The sequence below is a fragment of the Pristis pectinata genome, chromosome 20 (assembly GCF_009764475.1).
Source record: "Pristis pectinata isolate sPriPec2 chromosome 20, sPriPec2.1.pri, whole genome shotgun sequence".
Taxonomy (NCBI): Eukaryota; Metazoa; Chordata; class Chondrichthyes; order Rhinopristiformes; family Pristidae; genus Pristis; species Pristis pectinata.
Window position 1 is genome coordinate 40,932,008 of NC_067424.1, and position 19,134 is coordinate 40,951,141.

The 19,134-nt window shown below is 52.3% G+C and overlaps 1 protein-coding gene across 1 annotated transcript in view; it reads left to right on the forward strand.

The window, feature by feature from the left end:
• The first annotated feature begins 2,064 nt into the window (after positions 1 to 2,064).
• LOC127580917 (uncharacterized) overlaps positions 2,065 to 19,134 on the forward strand; it is a 164,473-nt gene continuing 147,403 nt past the window's right edge. The window contains exon 1 of the mRNA XM_052034898.1: positions 2,065 to 2,228. The gene's annotated coding sequence lies outside the window, so the exon portion shown is untranslated. The remainder of the gene's footprint in view (positions 2,229 to 19,134) is intronic.

Below are 19,134 nucleotides of genomic sequence, written 5' to 3' on the forward strand. Positions count from 1 at the left end.
CACCCACTGGGGTATCGAGAATCTCTCACCTGCTCCCTGAGAAACACTCAGAGACTCTGCACCACCAGCCTTTGAGGAACAGAGTTCCAAAGTCTTCATCCTCCAACACACTTTCACTTCACTTCTTTTAGGGGTGACACAGCAGTTTAATAAATGTTCCAGTGAACCTGTTCAGTTTGAACAGAACTAACTGGGAATAACTGCGGGGATGGGATTAATAGGATTGTTCTGACATATGGGACAGACTTGATAGACCGAATGGCCTTCTTCTATGTTGTGAGAAACACGACATGAAAATGGGCACAAATTACACAATGGGGCCACAAAATCTGTCCCAAAACTGAACGTGTGCAGAGACCCAATGAGGTAGATGTGATCCAGCTGTTGAACATGTTCTCTTGGTCGAAGGAAATAAAGCCAACAGGGAGACCGGCCCTCTGGGGAAGTGGGGGGGTTAGGTTCTGGGGAAGCGGGGTTAGGTTATGGTGAAGTGGGGGGTAGGTTCTGGGGAAGGGGGGTAGGTTCTGGGGAGGGGGAGTCAGGTTTTGGGGAAGGGAATTGTGTTCTGGGGAAGGAGTTGGGTTCTGGACCAGATGGATGTTGTCTTGAATGGACCGGCCCGGGAATGTTTTGCACTGGTGGGGGTGGATCATGTGGATCAGCATGGAGCCCAGACGGCTGTCTGTGGCACCGGGAAAGATCCTGTAATCGGTGCTGAGACGGGGTGTCAGCGTCACAGAAGGTGGCACTGCCTCCCCTTCACAGCACACCTGATCCCAGGATCCCACAGACAACCCAGGATGTCCCAGAAATCCCTGAGGAACCACGGTCTAGCTCCTCAAGAGCTGGTGGAGGGCAGCAGACAGCTCTGCCAATGTCAGAGGAGGGTCCAATTGTTGAGCACCCTCTGGGCTGACCTTTGGCAGCTCCTCCCACAGGTGAGAACAAGAGCCCAACATCGGGCACAGATGAAGCAGCCTGTTCCCTCTGGAACTGGGACGGAGGAACCGTCCTTGGTCAGCAGCTCCATGAGCTGCTTCCAGACCCCACTCCTTCTCTGGCGAGTGGAAGGGGGAGGTGAGAAGGAGACATGGCAGGGTGCTCTCCGGAAGACCCAGTGGGATTTGGGTGATCCCTGAACTCACCCCCATATAGTTGGATAGGTGGTGGGGTTGAGCTCACCGGGAATGAAGGGTGGGAATGGGAAGGGATGACCCTCTGCCCAGTGACCTCCAGTGGGTCCACCGGCAGGGAGCTCCCACCCACAATAAGCCCCTTGGTCAGGACCAGGGACACTGCCCGCTTGGTCTTCAGGAAGAAGGTGGCCTTCCACTGACAGTTTCGGGCTGCAACGGGGGTTGAGTGGCTGGTAACCTCGGCCACCGACTCTCCAAATCCCAGGGATGGGCTTTGGAGAGTCTGGACACCACCGTGATCGGCGAGGGGCTTCGCTGGCAGTGAGGCAGCTGCTGGGTGCAGTCACCACGGCTCTGAAGGAGGGTCACCCCACCAGACAAGGTGGAGAGTGTGACAGGGGCCAAGGGGTGGGGGGTGGGTGCGGGGGGCTGGGGTGGGTTGAAGCATAAACATCGCATAAACGTGGGTAATAAATGTGGGTGGGGAGAGGTTGGGGAAGGGAAGGAGGCAGCTCCTGGGATATCTCGGGTCAGATAGTACAGAGTGTGCAGGGGCAGCCGGTGCAGGGAACCACCTGGGGAGGGGAGGTGTGGTCTGGGGCAGGGGGCCGAGTCTCTGTGTGATGTAGGAACTGTGGGCCAGGTCCCTCACAGGGCCGGGAGCCAGACGATGGGCCGCATGGCCTGCTCCTGTGTCTGTGATTCTCCCAGCTCCGATTCCTCCTCCAGTCACTAAGCTCACCTGCTGACTGCCTCCTCTTGTCTCCTCAGCAGGGACTGGGTCTCCCCCTCCCGCTGTGAACGGAGCTCTGGGACACTCGGTCTCCTTACCTCCCGGGATCCCAGTCGGACCGGACGTTGCTGAGGTTGAGTGGAGTCGGACATCACCCAGAACCAGGGTAGTGAGGTACTGGAAGGGGACCATTGAATACTTCGGTGCTGAGGAGTACAAGCGACGGGTAACTCTTCATCCCGGGAACTTTAGTCTGGAAATCCGTGATCTGCGGAGAGAGGACGCTGGTGATTATGAGGTGATTGTTGCAGCGAGTTCAGGAGCTGAGAATAAAACGACAGTGCGACTGGAGGTGTCCGGTGAGTGAGACTGCCGCGGAGGGGCCCGGGTTTCACCGGTTCCTGAAACACCCCGAATTAATGGGTGAGGGCAGATCCTGTGCGTTCCCCTGTTTACTGAACCCCACTGACTGCCGGTGTCCAGAGCTGGGGGTCACGGTCCCAGTGTAGTGGGGCTGAGGCAGTGCCAGGCTGGGGGACACACCCACCACATTGCCGGAGACTGGGCCAGGGGCCGTGAAGGATCGAACTGTCAACGGGGAAACTCATGGCTCCGAGACCGGGGGAGCTGAGCACACGTGGAGGGGGGAATGGAGGGATTGGCAGATGGGGTGGGAGGGGCTCGTGTGGATGGGCCGAACGGACTGTACCTGCGGGTGACAGAGGAAGAAATGACGGAGACTGTTCCCCTGAAGACCGGGCGGGACTGGGGTGACACCGGACCTCTCTTCCCCCGGCTCTCCAACGTTAATGGGATGGTTAACGGGGCCCACAGTTTAAATGCGGGGCAGGAAAGGGGAGCCAGTGAGGGGAAATGGGGCGGGAATCAACTGGGGATTTAATGGGAGAGAGAAACGGGGTCCCGGTGAAGTTACAGGGGGCGGGGATCAGAGCACCTTGGGATGAAGGTTGAGTTGGACCAGACTTGGTGCAGATCCAGAGACAGGAACACTCAGCAGGTGAGGCAGCCGATGTGGACGGAGCAACACGGGGGAGGTTTCATGTTGGGGCCCTGAGGAGAGCTCTTGTGATGTGCAGATCCTGGGGGGGGGGGGGGGGGGGGGTGGTTGGCAGGTGAACCGCTGACAACGGGAAAAGTTACATCTTGTTTGGAGGAATCAGGGGCGATGGAATCGCGAGGGCGCAGCTCTACAACGGAGGGGGTGGACGGGGCAGTGGGCACAGGTGAGGGGGGTGCAGGATGTGGGGAGGCGGACACAGGGTGTGTGGGGAGACGAGGGAGGGTGTGGTGTGTGGGGAGATGGGGGAGGACGGGATGGACTGGTTTGCTCCTCCGTGGCGCCAGTCTGGACAACAGGCTGAATGGCTTCCTCTGTGCTGTGACCACACTGTGATATTCTGCACAGTTCTGGCATCATCTGAAACTGGGACAGTGCGGCATTTATTACTGAGTCTCAGTCACTGCATGAGGTCTGGGTGGAAGGTGGGATCTGGCCCTAACGCTGGTCCTCCTTGGAATAATGTCAGAAGCCAAAGGCACAGAGGTCAGGGTGGGAGTGGGACGGAGAATGAAAGTGAGAGCGTCTGGAAAGTCGGGGGGACCCTTGTGCCTGAATGGCCGTGTTCTGCTAGGTGATCATTTCATCTGCATCTGGTTTCTCCAGTGCAGAGGAGACCCCAGTGTGAACACCCAACACCGGGCACTGGGTGGGAAGGAGGGCAAGTGAATCACTGCTTCACTTGATAGGACATTTGGTCCCTGGATGGAGGGAAGGAAAGAGGTGAAAGGTCAGGTGTTGCCCCTCCTGTGGTTACAGGGGAAAGTGGTGTAAGAGGGGAGTGGGTGGTGGGGACGGAGAAGCGGACCAGGGAGTCACGGAGGGAACGGTCCTCTCACACTGCTCAAAGGGGAGGGGAAGATGTGTCCAGTGGTGGGACCTTGTTGATGTTGGTGGAACTGACAAGAGGACCATCCATTGAATATGGAGGTTGGTGGGGTGGAAGGTGAGGACCAGGGAAACCCTCCCCTTTTTCTGGTGGGAGAGAGGGGGGTAAGGGCAGAGGTGGGAGAAGTGGAACAGACACAGTGAAGAGTCCCGTCAGCTGTGGTGGAGGGGAAACCACGGATGAGGAAAAGGGAAGACATCTCGAGCACTGGGGAGTCACCGTCTGGGCAGGTAGAATGGAGGTGGAGGGACTGGCAGAATAGAATGGGCTCTGTCTTCTGTGGGACCAGATTCAGGGCAGGTCCGGGCTGGGTCACACTCAGGTGTATGAGGGACACCGGGACCACTCACAGGGATGACAAAAGACGTGGAAATGGAGAGAATTCCCGGGATACAGAGACATAAACAGGACACGGTGGAGAGTTTGTGGATGAGCATGGGCAGTGGTTGGGAAAGAGGGCGCAGCCCACGTGGGAACTTCCTTCAGCAGCAACTGGCTGAACTGAAGGATGAGGGAAGGGTTAAACTGGTGGGTGGAAATGAGCTGGGATCAGCTTAAAGTTCACTCGGGACTGTTGGGGACGGGACGGGGGGGTTGGGGATTGAGGTATCCACAAGGATCTCCTTTACTCATCTTTCATCTCTCCGTCCCAACCTCAGAGCCCGTGTCAGGAACACACATCACGGTTCAGAACATCACCGGGACCTGCAACCTCACCCTGACCTGCTCCGTGACCTCAGGCGACCCCACCAGCTTCAGGTGGTGGAGGGGAGGAGAAGCTGTGGGAAACGACACCACCCATCACCTCTGGGAACACGGAGAGACGGTAGAGGTTCATCACACAGCAGAGGTGGAGGACGTTGTGTACAGATGTGAGGCCAGGAACCCCGTCAGTGAGGGCACGGCACAGATCCAGCTGTGGGACGTCTGTAAACTGCACACACCTGGTGAGTGTCAGAGGGAGGAACCTGATGCAGAGAGTTTGGGGGTTGCCGTGTCCCAGGAGAGTTTAATTCCACAGTTTAGATGCAGCTACATTCTGGATTGAATCCATGTCCTGGGTGTGTGGGAGGGGGAAGGGGACCCCGGTGAGTTTAACCAGAGGGCGGTAGTCAGATGGGCGAGGGCTCACCCAGGGTCCTCCCGCCCCACACTCAGCACCACCGCCTCCTGCTGATGGCAGACTCAGCTCCCCCTCCGCTGGGGGAGCGGGTGGGCTCCAGTCTGGGCTGTTCTGCCCTTTATATCTGGGCCTCATTGTGTGGGTGTTGTTCCTTTTGTTTTATTTTAAAATAACATCATTAAAAAGATTCTTACACCGATATCTGCATCCAAGACAACCCATCCCAGACATCTCCAGTGAGCCAGTGGACACCGTCTGCTTCCACTCTGGGAACACGCAAGAAACACAAGACAACAGGAGCAAGATAGGCCACTCGGCCCCTCCAGCCTCTGCCACCATTAAGTGTGGCCACGGTCCCATTTCTCCTCTGTGCCATCTTTCCACACCCTCCGTCCTCGATCTATCAAATATTAGAAAGATTAGAAAGGGGTAAGTATTGAACTTCAGGCAACATGGAGACAAATGTGAGAAGGGTGGTGAATACAGACTGAAGGTGTTATATTTGAATGCACACACTGTACGCAATAAGGTAAATGATCTTATAGCGGAGTTAGACATCGGCAGGTGTGATGTTGTTGGCGTCACAGAGTCGCGGCTGAAAGAAGATCACAGCTGGCAGCGAAAGATCCAAGGATACACATCCTATCGACCAGACAGACAGGTGGGCAGAGGGGGTGGGGTGGCTCTGTTGGTAATAAATGAAATCAAACCCTGAGCAAGAAGTGACAGAGGATCAGAAGATGTCGAATCCTTGTGGGGAGAGTTAACAAACTGCAGGGGTAAAAAGACCCTGATGGGAGTTCTGTACAGACCTCTGAATAGTAGCCAGGATGTGGGTACAAATTCCAACAGGAGACAGAAAAGTCTTGTAAGAAGGCAAGGGTCCAGTCGTCAGAGGGGCCTTCAATATGCAGGTAGACAGGGAAAATCAGGTTATTACTAGATCCCAATGAAAGGAATTTGCAGAATGCCTGCGAGATGGCTTTTTAGAGCTGCTTGTTGTCGAGCTCACTTGGGAAAAGGCAATTCTGGTTTTGGTGTTGTGCAATGAACCAGATTTGATTGGGGAACTTAAGGTTAAGGAACGCTTAGGAGGTAGTGACCATTATATGATAGAATTCACCCTGCAGTTTGAGAGGGAGAAGCTAAAATCGGATGTATGGGTGTTACAGTTGAGAAAAGGTAACTACAGAGGCACGAGAAGAGCTGGCCAGAGTTGATGGGAAGGGGACCCCACCAGGGATGTCGGTAGAGCAGCACCGGCAGGAGTTTCTGGGAGTAATTCGGACCACGTGGGATCATTTCATCCCAAAGAGGAAGAAAGATTCTAAAGGGAGGATGAGGCAACCGTGGCTGACGAGGGAAGTCAAAGGCAGCGTAAAAGCAAAAGAGAGGACACACAATATTGCAGAAAATGAGTGGGAAGCGAGAGGATTGGAAAACTTTTAAAAACCAACAGAAGGCAACTAAAAAAAGCATTAAGGGGAGAGAAGATGAAATATGAAGGTAAGCTGGCCAATAATATATAATAAGTATTTTCAGGTATATTAGGAGTAAAAGAGAGGCAAGAGCGGACATCGGACCACTGGAAAATGACGAGGGAGAGGTAGTGATGGGGAACAAGGAAATGGCGGATGGACTCCTTAAGTATTTTGAATAAGGATGTAATGCTGAGTCTTTATATAAGGCGTCGGTCAGACCACATTTGGAGAATTGTGAAGAGGTTTGGGCCCCATATGTAAGGGACGATGTGTTGGCCTTGGAGATGGTCCAGAGGAGGTTTACGAGAATGATCCCGGGGTGAAATGGTTACTGTATGAGGGGCTTTTGACGGCTCTGGGCCTGTACTCACTGGAGTTTAGATCTCATTGAAACCTACCGAGCATTGAAAGGCCTGGATAGAGTGGATGTGGAGAGGATGTTTCCATTAGTGGGAGAGTCCGGACCAGAGGACACAACCTCAGAATAGAAGGATGTCCCCTTAGAACAGAGATGAGGAGGAATTTCTTTAGCCAGAGTGTGGTGAATCCGTGGGATTCATTGCCACAGACGGCTGTGGAGGCCAGTCATTGGGTGTATTTGAAGCGGAGGTTGATAGGTTCTTGATTAAGAAGGAAGTCAAAGGTTACCAGGAGAACGGGGTTGAGAGGGAAAAATAAATCAGCTGTGATTGAATATTGGAGCAGAGTCAATGGGCCGAATGGCCTAATTCTACTCCTTTGTCTTATGGAATGAGCGGGGTGACCGTTCTTTGGTGCAGAGCTACCGTGGCATTGGTGGGGCCTCACCAACACCCTGTACGATTGCAACAAAGTCTCCTCGTTTAAACTCCAGCCCCTTCACAACGGCCAAACTGCAGTTTGCTTTCTGAACTGTTTCTCAACTGCCTCTTGCACTGGAAGAGCTCAGTCCCTCCGAGCTTCACTCACCTGCAGCCTCCCTCCATTCAGAGAATAATCGGCCTGTTGATTGCTCCAACTGGTGCGTGACCTCACACTTCCCCACATTGGATCCATTTGCCACTTCACTCATCTTTCATCTCTCTGTCCCAACCTCAGAGTCCGTCTCAGGAACACGCATCGTGGTTCAGGACGCGATGACTTTCACAAGGCACTCCACAGCAGACAAAAGTTGGGCACTGGTCACAACATGCAGTCTCTGTCCCGAAAAGAGGTTGATAATCCACCCTTTGAAATGCCTTCTCCTGGTCAACACAATGAGAGGTGACTGATGGAGCAGCCCTCTGGGCTTATGGCAGCCCTGCGCCACATGACGGGTATCTCGGGGGTCGCCAGGCCTTCCCTCAGGACCCTCACGTAGTCACCTCCCGGGATGACTCAGACGGCCCTGAGGAACTCCACTGTCAGCCCGTCCATCCCTGGGGACTTGCCCTCCGGAGTTGCTGGAGGTCACCGGTCAGCTTCTCCGATGTCGGCAGGGCATTGAGATGCTCGGTGACCTCTGGCTGACGGTCAGTAGGTCCTCCCACAAAACCATGTGTGTCCTTGCTGGACAGATCTGGTGAGAGCAGAGTCACCTAAAAGCAACAGACTGAGGCACCAGTTCCCTCTGGCTCCTCCGTTACGGATCCGTCACTGACCAAAAGGTCCAGGAGCACCGTCCAGGTGCACGGTGAGGTGAAGCAGGCAGCCTGGCGCGCGTTCCTGGACTTTTAAAATCTTCGGCTGAAAAGTTGGGACTAACAAGGTAGCCACCCCACTGGAAGTGAAGCTGAGGTGACTCACGTAGACCCCTCCACCTGCCCCCTACAACACCACTCCAGGAGCCGGTGGGTTCATCTCCAGGGACGGTGTGGGGTTCCTGCAGGAAGCTCATTACATCTGTCCCATCCCTGAGGACCGAGAGATGGTGAAAGCTGCGGAGAGACCCCCTGCTGCTGCGGATGCTGTGGTGGTTCCCATGTCAGGAACACATTGGAACCTGCCACCAGTACCTTTCTAAGAGGCGCGCAGACATTCCTCACCGTGAAGTTCCTCATGAGGTGGCTCAGTAATCACAGAACTGGCACCACTCATACCTGTTCACCTCGGCATCCTTCCCCTTCCTTCTGAGGATGAATGGATGCAGTGGTCAGAGGCAGCTTTGCCTTATTACTGGTGCACCGTGCATCCTCTGGGATTTTCCTGATGTCACCTCGGGGACGAGCAGAGACACAGTCCCGGGTACGAGGCTGCCTGCCGTCTCACTGTCGATGGATTGCAATTTGTTCCCTGTCCACACCCCAGCACCTCGCCCTCCTCCCTGCCCACACTGCCAGGGGCTGACTGGTCCGCCTCACAGATATCTCTCCACTCCCATGGCCCCATTACTACAGGGCCATCCGCTGACACAGGGCACATGCCTCCTCCATCTTATCCCACTGACATGGGGAGGCACAGTGACCTCCATTACGGGGGAATCCTCAGCCTCCGTCACCTCGTTCTCTCTCCCAACTGTCTCGGGCCCTCGCTGAACCCTGGTCCGGGTGGGCTCCCCACGCTCAGACCCGGGAACAGATGTGGGCTCTGCTTCTCTGGGGCACTCACCTGGAGGTGGTTATTCTCCATTTTTGCCTTCCTTCCCTTTGGACAATCCTGACTCCGTTGCCTACGCCACACTCTAACCTGGCATCATCTGACCCGGGCACAGGGCAGAGTGGAGGGGCAGTTGTCCCATCCTGGGCCATCGAGGTGAACATGGAGGGCAGTTCTTTGGAAGGTGTCCCACCTCCTCCCAGACATGGTGCCACATACGGCGCAGCAGGCCGATCCCTCCACTGGATGCTGAACCATCCCTCAGCACCCGCCTCCTGCACCAACAGCCCACCGTGATCTCCCTCACTCAGGGACCAGGGACACTGTCCGCTCGGTCTTCAGGAAGAACACGACCTTCCTGTTCACCTGCCACAGCCTCGGCCATCGCCTTCACACACCTCGATATTCGTGTTCGGGTCCACAGAACCTTTCACTCCGTTCTTACGTGTCAGTAGCCTGAAAGCCATGGGGGCCACGGGCGTGACCCGTGTGGTGAGCCCGGGGAGGTCCCGTCATCTCAAAGGAATGGCTCCATTCACAGTGCATTTACACAACCCACAGAACAAGCACAGCTGATGCTACAACGTCACACAGAACCAGCAGTGTGTGCAACACAACACTCGAACGTGGGAACGGTTCAGAGGAGGGAGAGATTGTGGGGGTCACCTCCACAAATGAAGGAATGCTCCTGTGTTGATGCATCTTCTGAGTGTGAGGTGTTTTACTTTGGGAGGTCAAATGTAAAGGGGAAAGTCAACAGTTAATGGCAGGATCCTTGACAGTACTGACGCACAGAGGGACCTTGGGGTCCAGGTCCATAGCTCCCCGAAAGCGACAACGCAAGTAGATCGAGTGGGAAAGAAGGCGTGTGGCCTGCTTGCCATCGAGTATGTCAGGTATTATTCTGGAACTATGAAATTATGGAGAGCGGACATTAATTAGCGGTTAGCGTAACGTTTTACAGCACTAGTGATGCAGGTTCAATTCTGGCCGCTGCCTGTAAGGAGTTTGTACATTCTCCCCGTGTCTGTGTGGGTTTCCTCTGGGTGCTCCGGTTTCCTCCCACATTCCAAAGACGTCTGTTGTGGGCATGCCATGTTGGTGTCGGAAGCATTGGGACACTTCTGGGCTGCCCGCAGAACCCTCTACGCAAAAGATGCATTTCACTGTGTGATTCGATGTACATGTGACTAATATAGAGATCTGATCTTATCATATCCTATGTATCTTATAATTCCAACAAGAACCAGTCTTCAGTTCTTAATGTAAACTGCAAGCAGTAATCAGTTTGACATTAAAAGCACAGCTTTGCAAACAAGCAGCTCTGTCTGGAGAGCCCAGGCTGCTGGCCCACAGCAGGGACTGCTGTCCAAGAGATGTGCTCTGTTCGTTTGCAAAGCTGATACAACAGTGGTATTTCAGAGGCTGTTAGACACATGAATGTGCAGGGAGTGGGGGATGTGGATCATAGAAACACAGAACAGATTGAGTTTAAATTGGCATCACGTTTGACACAAACGTGGTGGGCCGCAGGGCCTGTTCCTGTGCTGTACTGTCGTATGTTCTACGTGGCCCGAGGCTGCTCCCGCCTCACAAAGGTCCAAGACGTGGCCGGAAATCTTTCACCTGGTTGGTGAACAAAGTCTCAGCTCCCTCTCAGCGCACCCTGACAACCTGCCAGCCACTGCTGCTCCCACAGCCCTTGAAACACCGGCACAGACCTCGCAAAGCAGAAACCATCCAGCAGGCAAACCTCCTCAGTCGACAGACCCTTGCAAACGACCCAGTTCCAAATTCTTCCTCCCAGTTTTCCGTCCTTCTTCAGCTTTCCTCTGGATTTCTCCTCGGCATCTCTTCTGTTACCCTGGTGACGGTGAGGTGAGGGATGTGCTGGGTTACAGACTGTGTGGGGGACATGTCTGGTGCCGCTGATGGTCCACAGTGCCTCATGGACACCCCGTTTTCAGCTGCCAGACCTGTTCCGAGTCCCTCCTGTTCAGCAGAACGGCAGTGGACGGAGCAGAGTGTGAGGGGTGAATGGAGGGTGGGCTGTGGTGGGTCAGAGGGGGTGGAGGGGAGTGGTGAGGGGTGAGCGGAGGGGACTGAGGGGCGTGGGAGGGGAGGGGATGGAGGGGAGTGGTGAGGGGTGAGTGGAGGGGACTGAGGCACGGTGTTGGGGTGATGGAGAGATTTCTCCGGCCTGAGGTGGGATGGAGTGGATCCGTCGATCCCGCGTCACTGGGAGCGTGAGGATGGGATGAATCACGGAATCTTCTCTCCTCCCCGGTGCAGCGCCCGATACAACAACAACACTCGATACAACAACAACACCTGATACAACAACAATACGCAATAAAAAGACCCTGTCGATCGTTCTGGCGGTGCTGGTGACCCTCCTGATCTCCGCTCTCACCGTGATTCTGTTGGTCATCCGGAGGAGAAGGGCTGCAGGCACTGAAGGCAAGTGTATCTTACACCCAGTCCGTGAGGCTGGGGGTTGGGGGAGGGAGGGAGAGGGGGTGGGGGCAGGGTAGGGGTGGAAGGAATGGTGACATCGGGGGAGTGGAGGGAGGGGTTAGATGGGGGTCAGTGGTGAAGGGTTTCAGTACGGACCCCGTCACCTTTGCTCTCTGTCCCACAGGCCCAGCGGAGACCGGCACTGATTACGAGATTGTTCATCAGATGGAGAACCGTCGCGCTGGCCGGCAGCCCCCCGAGGGGAACGAGAGGGTAACGGCAGACACATTACCCCAGGGAAGGGGAGAACTGGGGGTCCAAACCCCTCAGACCCCTGGGACCACCCTCAACATCCCCGGGACAGACACAACATAAGGTCCTGCAGGGAATCTGCACAATCCCAGCATCAACCACAGGTCCCTGTCACGGGAGTTCCTTCCACCCAGTGCTGTGGAACTGAGCACTACACACTGAGACATAGGAAGATCCCACGTACCAATGAGGAACCAGTTGAATCTTTGCCTCAGTGAACTCCAGGCCTCAGGCAGATGTAGCAGGAGTTTTACACACCCCACTTCCACTGACCCCGTACACACCCAGTCACTGGGGTACACTGTCCCCACACACCCAGTCACTGGGGTACACTGTCCCCACACACCCGGTCTCTGGGGTACACTGTCCCCCACACACCCAGTCACTGGGGTACACTGTCCCCACACTCCCTGTTTCTTGGGTACATTGTCATCCAGATCGTTAATGTCTGTTTATTTTCTTTGATATTATATTTCCCCTCCTTCTCCGTCTCATGCCCGGCTCCCTCAGGCTCTTGTCTCAGCCCCGGGCGAGGTGGGATCCCTGGAATCAGGTCTGGGGGCAAGTGCAGTTCCTTGTGTATCCAGGGGCCACTCCTGGAGTGGTTTGGTCTTCACCTCCTTTCCTCTTGGACCATTCCCCGCTCCCACTCCCCCACTGCACCTGCTCTACCACAGCGTCCACTGCCTTGGGCACAGGGCGGAAGGGAGGGACTGTGGTACGTCCTGGACCGCCGAGGTGGGATTGGCAGCCCGGAAGTCAGGGCAGTTCTTGGCAGGCTCCCACCTCCGAGGTCCAGAAGAGGCATCATCTGTCCCCTGGAATGAGGCACAGAACTGTCCCTCAAACATCCTCCTCCCCACACCAGCTGCATGAAAAGCCGGCGCCAGAATGAGAAGACATGGTACAAGCTGCTCTCCCAATGATGGAGTGGGATCAGATTCATCAGGATATACAGCACGGAAACAGGCCGTTCCGCCCATCTTCTCCTTGCTGACCAGGTTGCCGACATGAACCAGTCCCATTGGACTGTGTTTGGCCTGTATCCCTCTGACCCTTTCCTATCCCTGTACCTGTCCAAGTGTCTTTTAAACATTATACTTGTCCCCACACACCCACCACCCTCTCTGTGGAAGAAGTTGCCCCTCAAGTCCCCTTTAATTTTGCCCTCTCACCCTCAACCTGTGCCCTCCAATTTTAGACTCCCCGACGCTGGGAATAGGCTGTGACCGTTCACCTGAGCTATGCCCCTCAGTATTTTATATATAAGCTCACCCCTCAGCCTCCTACACTCCAGGGAAAAAGACCCAGACTATCCAGTCTCTCTTATAACTCAGGCCATCTAGTCCTGGTGACGTTGTGGTGAACCTTTTCTGCACCAGTTCTAGCTCAATGACGTCCCTCCTGTAGCTGGGCGGCCAGAACCGCACACAATACTCCAAGTGTGCTCTCACCAACGACTTGTACAGCTGCAACGTGACATCCCAACTGCTGTACTCACTGCCCTGACTGATGAAGGCCAGCGGGCCAAACACCCTCTTCACCCCCCTGTCTCCCTGTGTCACCACTTTCAGGGAATGATGTCCTTTACCTCAAGGTCTCTGTTCTACAACACACCCCAGGGCCCTGCCATTTACTGTGTATCTCCTGCCCTGGTTTAAGTTCCCAAAATGCAACAATTCACATTGGTCTGATCTTAAATCCCTTCTGCCTTTCCATGTCCCACGTTCCCAGTTGATCAGGATCCTGCCGTAACCTTAGACACCTTCCTCACTGTCCACTGTCCCACCGATTTTGGAACCTCCAGGAACTTTCTGGAACCAACTTTGTAAACGCAGCTGTTCTCTGAAAGAAAATCCCCTTTCCAGCAGCAGAGGTTGTTGCAAATAAACTCTCCTTCCTTCAGATTCTCCCAGTACAGCCAGAGAGCATCACCCTGTGTCTGACCTGTGCCCTGGGAGTGTGTGATGGGGCAGTGTAGAGGGAGCTTCACCCTATGTCTGACCCGTGCCCTGCGAGTGTGTGACGGGACATGTTTAGTTGTTGCAACAACATATTTATGATCTTTTCTCTCCCTTTCTCTTCTCCCCACAGCAAGAAGACGGCATTTACATGGTACGGGCACCTCCTTCTCTCTCCCTCTGCTCTCTCCGGGATTATTTAGTATTCCTTTATCTTTCTTTAGTAATTTTCAAATTAATACAGGTTAATACATTAAACATCGGTAATTATCCACGTAAAACAAAGAGATCGGGAGGACGATCATGACATATATAGTAATAAAGAATCAAAAATATATTCTGGGCCCCACGGTTTCTTGGTAAACGAATATATTACCAAAAATATCAAAAGGAGAAAGAACAAGATTTATTATATAAAAAAACCCAAATCGAAAAAAAAATTGTCAGTAATAAAATGAATCAAACTAAAAAAAATTTCAAAAGAAAAAAGCTGGACTGATATTTCTCGATGAAAAAAGAGCAATATTATGTCCTCAGCTCCGCTCCTCTAAGTTCAAAGATTATTGAAAAGGGATCTATATCATATGAAAATATTGATTAACTGGACTCCAAACTTCCTCAAATTTAAGCGAAGGATCAACAGTGCCACTCTGAATTTTTTCTAAGTTTAAACATGATATAGTTTGGGAGAATCATTGAAAATTGGTGGGAGGTATTGGATCCTCCCATTTACACAAAACGGATTGCTTGGCCATGAGTGTAACAAAAGCGATCGTATGACAAGCAGCAGCAGATTCCATCATCGGTAGCCCAAAAATTGCAGTGATAGGATGAGGATAGGATAGAATCAATATTCAATACAGTTGAAATAATGTTAAAAATGCCCTTCCAATATTTTTCCAAAAGAGGACAGGACCAAAACATATGTGTCAGGGAAGTCACCTCCAAATTACATCTGTCACATTTAGGATTTCTATGCTGATAAAAACGGGCTAACTTGTCCTTCGACATATGGGTCCTGTGAACCACCTTAAACTGTATCAAAGAGTGTCTGGCACACATTGAAGATGTATTAACTAATTGAAGAATTTTCTTCCATGTCTCTGGAGCGAAGGTATCTGAAGTTCTCTTTCCCTTTCATTCTTAATTTTATCAAGTGTCTCTGGACATATTTTCATAATTAGATCATAAATTATTGCTCGCAAGCCCTTCTGAGAGGGATTAAAGCCTAAAATGTTTTCCGTAATTTCAATTTTATATGGAGTCGGAAAAGAAGGCAGAGTAACGTTTAAAAAATTTCTAATCTATAAGTATCGAAAAAAGTGTGATCTAGGCAAATTGTATTTATTAGACAACTGTTCCAAAGATAAAAAAACAGTTATCAATGAATAAATCACGGAAACATGTTATTCCCTTCACTTTCCATAAAGAAAAAGCTAAGTCGATTCTGGATGGTTGAAAGAAAAAAATAGATTGAATGGGGGTTGACAAGTTAAATTCATTCAATCCAAAGAATTTACGGAATTGAAACCATATTCGTATTGTATGTTTAATCATTGGGTTAGTCATATGTTTACTCAATTTAGTAAGTGCAAAAGGGAGTGAAGCTCCTAAAATAGAAACTAATGAAAATCCTTGCACTGGTTCATCCTCGAGGTGTACCCATTTGGGACATGGAATTACATCTAAATCTTGTGCCCAAAAAATTAAATATCTGATATCAATTGCCTAGTAACATAACCTAAGATTAGGCAAAGCCATGCCACCATCCTTTTTTAAGGTTTGTAACTATTTCTTACTAAACCTTGGGTTTTTATTCTGCCATATATATGAAAGGATTGTAGAATCAATCATGTCAAAACAAGCTTTCGGGATGGAAGTTGGAATCGCCTGAAATAGACATAGAAATTTGGGTAAAATATTCATCTTAACCACATTAACTGGGCCTATCAATGATAGAGAGAATGGGGACTATTTTGTAAATAATTGTTTAACGTGATCAATGAAAGGTAACAAGTTAACTTTAAACAGGTCCTTCTGCTTCTTGGTAATTTTAACACCCAAATACATAAAATGGTCCGTTACTAATCTAAAGGGTAGTTGCCTATAAATTGGGGTTTGCATATTTAATGGAAAGAGTTCACTCTTATTAAGATTTAATCTATAACCAGAGAAAAGACTAAACTGAGCAAGCAGTGATAACACTGCAGGGATGGATTCCTCCGGGTTAGAAATATAAAGTTACGGGTCATCTGCATATAAAGATACCTGATGAATCCCCCATGCACGAGTGATACCAAATATATTAAAAGAATCCCAAAGGGCAATTGCCAAGGGTTCCAAAGCAATGTCAAATATTAGAGGAGGGATTCTTTAGTATTTCTGTTGCTGTTCTCTCTCTCTCTTTCTGTCTATTTTTCTTTTCTGTCTTTTGTCTCCCTCTGTCTCCCTCTTCCATTTTCTCACTTTCCTGCTCTTTCTGTCTCTCCCTCTTGTCTCTCTCTGTTTCCTCACTGTCTCTCTGCCTGCATCTATTGCAGTTTGACTCTCTCTCTATGTATCAGACTCTCTCATCCTCTCTCCCCCACTCTCTCTCCCTTGCTCTCTCTCTCCCCCACTCCCTCCCCGCGCTCTTCCCCCCACTCCCCCCCCCCACCCTCCCTCCCTACTTTCTGCCCCGGTCTCTCTCCCCCCTCTCTCCCCCAAGTCTCTCCTCCCCCTCCCTCCCTGACACTCTGTTTCTCCTCTTCCCTCATTATCCCCCCTCTCTTACTCTCTCTGACTCTCACTCCCTCCCTCCCTCCCTCCCAGTTTATCTCTCACCCCCCTCCCTCTCCCCCCAGGCTCTGGGAGAACACCGCGTTGATACGTACGAAACTCTGCAGCTCCAGACTCCTGGGAAGATGAAGTGATGGTGCCGATCGCCTGGGCTGTGGTGCAGAGGGTGGGGGTGTGGGAGGGAGGGAGGGGAGGAACAGCTCAGTCACCCAATCTTTGTTGCCATCAAGATTGTGATACCCATCGTGGTTTGTATGACTGTGGGGATCTTTTGTCCTTCCTCCTGTCCTTGGAGGCCATTCAGCCCCTCACGTCTGGGACATGGAGACAGCAGGAAGCCATTCACCCCCTCTATGTTTAGGTGGGGGTCAGATTGTGGTGAAGGGGAACACGAGGACTTGGGGACTGTGGGGGTGTTTACGGAGATCTGCATGGGTGGGGGAAGTAACACTTTGACTCTGTGAAGCTGCTTCACTCATTCGCTGCTCTCAGTTCTCTGTGGATTCACACTGTGCAATAAATTCAGCTGAAGAGAGGTCTGGGGTCGTTATTGTCGCGGCTTCAGTCCAGGCTGGGGATTGAATCAGAGTCAAACAAAGACTCAGGCTGTGTGGCCCGGCTCCAAACTCCAGCCCTAGGCTGTGTGGCCTCACCCAGAACACCAAGGCCTGGGAATTGCAGCCAGACCTGAAATGACCTGAAAAGCCCAGGATTTCAGGCCTCGGCCACAGAGGTTCGCTCCGATTCACAGCAAGGACAGGGAAAGAGCAATTTTGAAGGTATCAGGAAGAAACCGGGTCCATTGGGAATGCCTCGGGGAGACTCCGTCACTCAGGTTATGCCCAGAGAGAGTCGCAGAGCCACACAGCACAGAAACAGGCCATTCGGCCCAGCAGGTCCACATTGACCACTGGGCACCTGTATTCTGGAGGGCCGTGACTGTCACGTGACAGCACTGCCCATTACCTGGTCGAAAGACACACCACTGTCAATCAAGATTTGGCTCCACCCCACCCATCAGCGCACACCTGACCATTGGCCCTTTTAAGCACCTTTGTACTTGGCCTTGGACCATTCGCCTTTGTGATCGATCAGTCCCTGCTGACACTGGGCCATTGGGCTGGGCCCCCAGCCCTCCAGCACTATAAAGAGTGCCACATGTGCCCGGTTCATCCTCTTTGATTGCTCTGAGGGATTCACCCTGCTTTATCCCAGTCCAAGTATCCGTGGAACGGTGCTGGAGGGGCCGTTGGTAAGGTGTACACTTCAATAGGGTTAGGAGCATTCAGTTAGTATCCCCGGTAGCGTAGATCCATGCCTGCACTGAGTCAAGGGATGGCAGGTATCATAGTGCTTTTCCTTGATTGTCTGTACCCAGTTCATTGTGTGTGTGTGTGTGTGTGTGTGTGTGTGTGTGTGTGTGTGTATTTGACCCTTGTGACTTCCCCACGCCCGCTATCACTGGCACGCCTGTGTGTGTGTGTTGCTCCCATTATCTTTTCCCCGCGTTTGTCTTTGTAAATAAATCATTTATCTCTTAGATTGTGTTCAGAGTCCTTGTCCTTGGAGATCTCGAATCTGTTTCACAACAGCAGCCATCCGTCCCGATCCCATCTCCCAGCACCTGTCCCGCAGCCGTCCATGTCTGGGGGATTCGATAGCTCGTCTGGACATTTGTTAAATGCTGTCAGTGACTCTGCTTCCACCACCGTCTCCGGCAGTGTGTTCCAGGTACTCACCACTCTCCGGGTGAGAAAGGACCCCTCAGATCCCCTCTAAATCCCTTCCCCCTCACCCTGAATCCATGTCCTTTCATTTTATCTGCCTTGGGTATGGAGAAACGTTTCCTGCAGTCTGCCCTATCTGTAGCCCTCATAATTGTATCTACCCCAGTCCTGCCCCCTCCCGACCCTCTCCGCCCCAGGGAGAACAGACACAACCTCTCCGGTCTCTCCCCATAAATGGAAGGCTCCGTCCTAGGCACCGTCCTGGTGAATCCCCTCTGCACCCTCTCTGGTGCAGTCACCTCCTTCCTGTAGTGTGGGGACCAGAACTGCACGCAATCCTCCAGCTGAGGTCTGACCAGTGTTGTATACAGTTGGAGCACAACCTCCCTGCTCTTGTGCTCAGTGTCTCAAACGGTGAGAGGGAAGACTGTGGCCGAGCTGAACTCAGAGCATGGATCAGCACTTGGGTACTGTTGTTCTCACTGAGACACGGTTGAAGGAAGGCAGGACCGGAAGCTCTCAGTTCCACAGTCAAACATCTCGGGGGTGATGGGTGTAGGGCAGTGGGATGTAAAGGAGGAGGCTGGTTTCCATGATGTGCTGAGCTGTGTTCACAACACTCTATGGTCTCCTGCAGTCCTGGGCAGAGCAGTAACCATACCAAGCAGTGATGCATCCAGATAGGATGCTTTCTGCTGTGCATCGATAAAAGTTGGTGAGAGTCAAAGAGGACCTGTCAAATTTCTTCAGCATCCTGAGGAAGTAGAGGCACTGGTGAGCTTTCTTGGCTGTGGTGCCTCTGAGGTTGGACCAGGACAGGCTATTGGTTATGTTCACTCCTAGGAACTTGAGGCTCTCAACCCTCTCGATCTCAGCACCATTGAAGTAAACAGGAGTATGTACACC